At 49.7% G+C, this 7,617-nt stretch overlaps 1 protein-coding gene across 2 annotated transcripts in view; it reads right to left on the minus strand.

Annotated features, from left to right (window-relative positions):
* Positions 1-5,545, minus strand: part of ELK3 (ETS transcription factor ELK3) — a 65,112-nt gene extending 59,567 nt beyond the window's left edge. For both annotated transcript variants that reach the window (XM_045826547.1, XM_045826548.1), the window contains exon 1: positions 5,142-5,545. The gene's annotated coding sequence lies outside the window, so the exon portion shown is untranslated. The remainder of the gene's footprint in view (positions 1-5,141) is intronic.
* Between the last annotated feature and the right edge of the window lie 2,072 nt (positions 5,546-7,617).

Here is a 7,617-nt window from a genome sequence, read left to right on the forward strand (position 1 = left end):
AGGGAAAGGCCCCCAACAGCTCACCCATCTGACAGAAAGTACCAGGTCAGCGTGCGTCACGCCTCCCCCGGCGGTCCCACAGCTCTGCATGGAAAATGAGGTACTGTTCTCAGACACGGGAGCTTTCAAAATACTTACGGTAATATGTGCTTCAGAGCTTTCTGGAGCACGTGTGTGGTGAATACATGCATTTTCGTCCGATTCAAATTAGACTACCTGAGTACAACCATCAGCTTAATTTCTTTAAAAATGAACAGATAAATCTCACAGCCACATTATCAAATAATCCTATTCGATTCTCACAATAATTTAACGATTACCTCCCAGACAATGGAACATCATAAAGCAGTCAATGAGCAAAGTCCTACTGGCAATTCAGACCAAATTCCAACGTATTGAAACGACCAACTAAAAGTGTGTTTTTAAACTGCTCACATACATGTACGTTTCTGGTAATGGACGAAGGGCCATTTACATTTTGGTGTGGAGAGGAATCCCGGGGAGTCAAATTTCTGCACAGAATATTACTTCAAAGACGAAATGATCCACCATTTTTGAAGACAAACTTTAGGATTTGTTCACCGAGGACACACACACACACACACACACACACACTAACAACTCAGTTCCTGGGGCTGCAAACGCACGTCTGCACGGTCTCACTGCCATGGCTCCAGACCCCAGGCTGGCTGGTCTCGGTTCACACTGGCCACGGGTAATCGAGATCTTGAGCTGAAAATCCACTTAACACACCAGTTTTAAAGTTTGAAAACTCTGCTGATCTAAAGTGAAACAGTACTAAAGAAAGAGTCGTCAAAGTGTGCAACAGGTACCCTTCCTCCCTCCCATAGATTAAGTTCAAGGTGTGTTTCTGGTCTAGCCTAGTTTCTCTTTTCTCATCACTGAACATTCTATTTTGATGTGTAGTGCCCTGGACTTCCTGTTACTACATCTTGATATTCTCTTGCAAATCATGACTCATTCTTAAATCATAGAGAAACTCATCAAAATCCCAAATTTCACACCACATATGAATTCAGTCTTTCAAGAGGGCAGCATTCTTAGAACATTACTTGCAGCCACAGAGACAACAACACTGAATAAGTCCATGTCGAAATTATGCCAATCTACTGTTGAGTCAACACATTTATTAGATCAATAAATACAAGCTCTCTGTGTGGTCATTCTGGTCTTCGTACTAGTTATTAAAATGGTACATGATATGTTAGGGAAATTCAGTTACAAACAGAAGGCACAGTGTGATTCCACTTTAAAATGTTACCTGTGTGCAGGTGCAGAGTGTGCGTGTATGTACACACACACATGCATTTTAACAAACCAGAACAACACACACCGAATGGCAACAGTGGGATTATGAAAGATGTTCATTCTTGTCTTTGTGGTTTTCTAAATCTCCTTAAGTAATTCATATTAATATTTTTATATCAGAAAAAAAAACAGCAAATTTTGTTATGCTAGTGTGACCTCAAATGTATTACAATTCAACCTATGAAGGCAAAGAGAAATGATGGATAACTAGGAATAACAAAATTTCGAGAGAAAACTCCTGCCTGACACATACAGAGAAGTCTGACGGGCGTGGGGCCCTTCATTCAAACCACCTGGGCTGCTCCCGCGTATGTGGAGGTGCAGGCCCTCAGGAAGGGGCAGAAGCCAGCTGCCTGCAGCTAGGGCACAGCCAGATGGGCACAGAACCGATTTCTTTTAAAGTTTAATGAGGAACCTCAGGTCTGGGAAACTTGGAGATGGCTGGATCCTTCTCTGGGACTGCAAAGGAGCAAAGCTATTAATTAGTAAGCAGCAGCTCGCCATTAGTGGAAAAAGACTCTATTCCAGGAGGTCACAACCTTGGATTTATTTTTTAAGTCTTTTAGGTTTGTCAATAGGTGATGCTTTGCAACCATACTGGTTTTTGAATCAGACCTATAAATATAATTGGGTAGCACAGAACACAGAAAACGTAGTATCTGACAGCTAAGAAAGGAATATTTTAAATTTATATGCACTGCCTGGAAGTCCTTTAAAATCAATTTCAGGAAAAGATCCAAGTTCCAAAAAGTTATTATAAATATAAATTTCAATATATGATCTCAGAGTCACCTTTACTGTACACTACCAGTTTTGAATTATTAAATTTTTTTAATAAGAGAAAGGATGTCTTGAATAAATGTTTAGGAAACATCAAAATTCAAATGGGGCTGAAAAAATCACTGCTCTCTCCTATCTGCCACTCTGGTCCAAAAAGCATTTTTAGTACCACGTGAGGTTCAGAGATGGTCTAATTCAGCTCACAAAGGCACACCACCATGTCTGCACTTACATGGCATGCTACCGCATATACGGACCAAAAAGAAAGAGAAGGGGAGAGAAAAAAAAATCATGCATACAATTATATAGGTGGCAGAGAAGTGCAGCGGATGAGTTTTAAATATCCTCTTCATTGAATGAATGCATGTAAAAGAATTATCATCACCATCATCATTAATGTATACAAGAGTTGCTCAGTCTGGGCACCACTGACAATTTGGGCTGGAAAATTCTTTGGGTGCGAGGCTGCCCTGCAGGTTGCTGGATGTGTAGCAGCATCCCTGACCTCTGCCCACTAGAGGCCAACAGCACCCCCTCTGGTTAGGACAACCAAAATGTCTCCAGCTACTGTTCAAATGCCCCAACAGGCAAAATGATATCCAAATAATAATGTATTGCAATGAAGACTTCTAATTACCTCCCTCTTATTTTGCAGGAAGTGGATAGAATATTCACAAACTCCATCCTTAAGAAATTAAATGCTCATGCGGAATGATGTACACTTTGCAAAGCTTTGTTTCCCCTTATCTATTTATTGTGAGTCCTGTTATCCTACTCACAGCTTTCAATGCAACAATTTATTGAGCATCTACTCTGTGCCAGACACAGCGTCAGGGACATGCCTAATGACTCACTACCTGGTCAGGCTGGTAGGGCTGTTTTTAGGACACACTCTGGCACCCTAAAAAAATGCCAACACCTTAGAAACCCTCAAGACAGCAGCATGTCCTTGGCAATAAAGGAGCCCTATGGTTCCAACAAGTTCTTTACCCTTTTTAGTAACTCTATACATTTCCATCATATAAAGGTTTAAAAAGGAAGAAAAAAAAAGAAGAAGGCCAGAAGGCCCTTGCTATATTTGGCATAGAAAGACCATCAGGGGGTTTTGCAGGCAGGACCATTACTGGAAACTCTAAAAACACTTATGGACAGTCTTCTTAACCGAATGACCCACATGCCCTCCTAACACAATTTGTATTTTATAATCCCCATAAATTGAAACTCATAACTGACCTTTCCCAAATAAATGTGTCACAGAGAGAGAGAGAGAAAGGGAAAGAGATCAGAGGGTATTTTGTTTGGCAAGAAGGCAATGAGGCTCAGTAACCGATTTGAGCTCATTAATAAGATGCCTGGAACATGCTTGGTTTCCCATCTCCTCCACCTCCTCCCCCACCCCCCCAAACAAAGACTGAAGCTCAGACGCGAGAGGATGGGCGTGTGGAGCTGCTTAGGCAATAGAAACTTCACACACACAACTGGCAAAGAAAAACCTGCAAGTCCGAAATCCAAAGTGACTTCAAAGTTTGCAAAGATGCTACCCTGAAAAGGTTCGGCTGGCGGCTGCACCGCGAAGTAAATAAAGCCGTAACTTGTCTCCCTCTCCAGCGCAGGGCTCGCCTGGCTGACGGTGGCTGCACAAAACCCCTCCTGTGCGGAGCAGCGGAAACTCCTAATGAGATTAGTTGGTGTGTGTGCAGACATTACTTAGCAATGACTAAAGGGGCTCTCTCTTCCTGCAGCAGCCAGTGGAAAATTCAGGGAACTTTTTCCCCCTGCAGCAGCAGAATCCCTTTAACCCTCTTCCCAGCCAACTCCAAAAACAACTCAGCCTCCCCCCAAACCCCCTCTCCCGGCTGGGGTGCTAGGGGGAGTTAAAGACCGGCCGGGGGCTTTCAAAAGCGGGAGGGTGGGAGGGGGCCGGCGGGGAAGAGGGCGGGGGACCTCTCCAACACTACAAAGGAAACTGTAAAAGGCACAAATACATAAACCTGAGAAGGAGCAAACCACAGTTTCTTTGTGAGCTCCTCCAGTGAGTCATTTTCAAGATGCTGTCTGCTGCCAGTTTCAAAGCGGAAGCGCATGGCAATTAGTCTTGCAGTTTCCAGACAAGCCAGAAACTCTCCCGACACTCGTTTTATTTTTTTTTTTTTCGAAAAAGCCCCTTTTGCAGTTTCTGAAATAACATTTCTTGCTCCCACCCCCACCCGCCGCCTTACTGCAGCTTGTCCTCAGGATGATTCAGTTCTGAAAGCAGAAAACCAAGACCTCTTATTTTTCTTTTTTAATTCTCCAAAATTCTTATTTCCCCCCTCCCCAAAAAGTTACAGTAGCACTACAGGCCAACACTCCGTCGGAAGCTGAGGAGCCCCTTTCCTAAAGAGCCGGGGGGCGACAAGACCTTCCACTGCCCTGTCCTCCAAATCAATGTTTAGTAAAGACTCCGCCGGCTTTTAAAGGTCCGGCTGGGCGTGCGCCTGGGGCTGTGACCCTCGCGGGGGTAACCTGCGGAGCGAGTGGCCGCAGCCCCCAGCCTAGCGCCTCAGCTCCGCACGCCCTCCGCCGCCCTCTCCACCCCAGGCTCCCAGACTCCCCGCATCGGTGCCCACTGCCACCCCGCGGGGCGCCCCAGCTGGCAGGTCAGCGGTGGTCCAGCCTCCAGGCACTCAGCCTGCTCCAGTCACTGTTCCTCCCAAGGTCCCCAGGTCTCACCGTCCCCCTACTCCCTGAGCGCACCCCTCCTCTGGGCTCTTAGCTCAGCCCCAGGGCCGGGTGACGCCAGCGCAGGGTCGCCGGTGCCCCCGGCTCGGCGCGAGGACCAGCACCGAGCTCCGGATGGGTGGGCGGCGGCACGGGCGTAGGAGCATCCCGGCTGTGCCTCCTCCCCGCGGCCGACCCCCACCCCAAAAGCCGGCCCGCAGCCCACCCCACGGCGCCCACCGCCCAACCCCCACCAAGCCAAAGAAAGAGAAAAACACCCCCAACGAAACTTTGCAACTGTCCCAGCAACAGGCAGAAGCCCTGCTACCTACCCAGATGTGGGGGAGCTTTCAAGATCCTTCTTCGAGGGAATTTCTAGGAGGAACCGGGCGAAAGCCCCCGACTTTCCATGCTGACAGGCGTCTGCAGACGGTCTGTTGCTCTTGTAATGAGATCCTGATTTTTCCCCCCTTTTTTTCTTTCTCTCACTCCTCTTTTTTTTTTCCCCTCTGGTGTGTGTGAGAGCAGGAAGTTGGAGCAGTCAGGCCGAGCCGGCTCACTTCCTTTACTGCATTATTCCCCAGGCGGTGTGCAGTCTGTGTAAACAGGCTTTTCCGCCCCGCGCCGCGCGCCCCGGCCGCGGCTGTGCGCCGGGGCTGGCCGCCCAGGCCCGCGCATACTCCGCCGCCTCGCCCCGCGCGCCCGTCCGCACCGCGCCGCGCGCCCCCGCGCCCCCGCCCGCCGCGCGCCCCGCTTCCTGCTCGGCCACCCCAGGGGAGGAGCCACCAGACCCTAAGCGTCTCCCGGCGGCCGCAGCCCCTCCCCACGGGGGGTGGGGGTGCAACTCGGCCAGAAACCCGGGGACGCCGTCCCGGATGCGCTGGGGCGACGACCCGCGGTTGCAGCCGAACCGGGGGTCCCTCTTCTCCCCCAGGGGTCCCTGCGCTGGGGACTGCGCTGGGCACTGTAGCGGGATCGGGCCTTGCCCAGTTGGCCTAGGTGGGGAGGCCCGAAGTGGGGAGGCCGCTGAACTTGCTGTTTTCTGACCGCTGGGTTGAAGGAGTTGTGCTGCAGGGGTGAGGGGTGGGCCTCAGCGGTAGGGTTCAGCGTTTGGTTGCTCTGGGAGAAGGGCTGCTTTTATCGTGGGCGGGGGTGCAATTGCTTAGGATGAGTAGGTAGATGGTGGGTGTGCAGAAAAGGAGACACGGTTTTTGTCTGGGGATGGACACAGTTCCTGTCTGGGATTTTTTTTTTTTTTTAAGCCAGCGCCCAGAGTAGGGGGCCCACTTTGGGGAAAAGGATGAGAAGCCATAAACTGGAAGCCAGGATTTTCCAGGAAGAGACCTTTTTGGCCGCTCACTATGGCCTACCACAGGCCAACCCTTTCCTGGCCGCTAAGGAGCTCCGCAGGGAACAGAGCGGCGACCAAGGGGCCTCGTGACTGAGGCTTTGGAGGGAGGAGGCCCCTTGTGGTCCCAAAACTGGACTCGACGCCACAACATCCTTTAGGGACTGCCTGCCCCAGAGGGTTCAGGCCCGGCTCTGCCAGGCGAGCTTACTCACCGCTCTGAGGCTGAGAGGAAGGAGAAGAGTGCCCGTCAGAGAGTCCCTAACCCCAAGCCCTGTGCTCCAACTCCAACTGCTCACCCTCCTGAGCTCTCCATTTGTAAGCTCGGAGCGATTGTTCTCAAACTTGAGCGTGCACCAGCATCCCAGGGTTGGGAGATCTGGGGATGCGGTGGTTCGTTAAAACACTGGTTGCCCAGTCTCAACCTCTAGTGTTCCTGATTCGGTAGGTCTGGGGACCTTTCTCAGCCGGGGCGAACTTTAGGATCTCCCTGGGAGTGTTTTTGAAAACTACTGATCTCCAGACTCAACCCAAACCAATTAAGTCAGATTCCCTGGGGGCAGGGCGTGAGCCCTTTTTAAAGGACGGCATTCTAAGACTTCCTCCACGTATTTATTTGTTTACCTTTGTAATCTTTCAGAAAGAGTATTTGTTTAGCCAATTGGGGGGCCTTTAAAGGCCAGGGTTGTATTTTGTATCGGGTTGTATCTAGTAAGTGCCAGCCCCCCACCCCTCGCTCAGGCCAGGGCACCTGTCTCAGAAGACAGTCCAGTTCAGACGTTCGCTTCCTGGCAGGTGTGAATAATTCACCGAAGTGTGACAAGGCCCAGCAGCCCTTGCAGGAGGTTGAGAAAACGCCAGGGTGTGGGGTGGGACCAGGTAGGAGAGTAGAGCTGGAGGAGAAGATGAGATGTGGGGAAGAGGGCCGTTGCCCCGCCCCTGGTTTTCCACAGCTCATTTTCCACTTTAGGGATTATCGTTTTAGTCCCTAGTAGGCTTCTCCCACCTCTCAGCAGAGCTCACTCCGCGTCCCGCAGCGTCCAGCTGGCTGTGAGCTGGGAGAATGTAAACTTATTTTATTATCCTTATCCAGGAGGGAAAAAAAAAACCCCACCTCACACACACAATTAACACCACGTTGCTTTATTTTTAAAAGTACACGGCAAAGCCAAACATAAGTATGTTAAACCAGTGGCTTTCATGCTCGTTATTTATTGTATTTTTTCACAACAAGTCTTTGTAGACTACTAAGATGTATTGAGTTTTTTTGTCAGGCCATCCAATTGTGTTGAGGAAATGCCTCCTTGTCTGAAGCACTTCTGAGACACTGACAGGCGGCCTCACCATTTCCCAGACCATCCGAAGAACTCACGTTTCCCGGTGTTGTACATCAGTGATTTTCAGTCAGTGTGCTTGCTGCAACAGGCACACTGTGTGTCACAGGAATTTTTAAAACACGC

The sequence above is a fragment of the Phyllostomus hastatus genome, unplaced genomic scaffold, assembly GCF_019186645.2.
Source record: "Phyllostomus hastatus isolate PE091 unplaced genomic scaffold, TTU_PhHast_1.1 phas_scaffold_755, whole genome shotgun sequence".
Classification (NCBI taxonomy): Eukaryota; Metazoa; Chordata; class Mammalia; order Chiroptera; family Phyllostomidae; genus Phyllostomus; species Phyllostomus hastatus.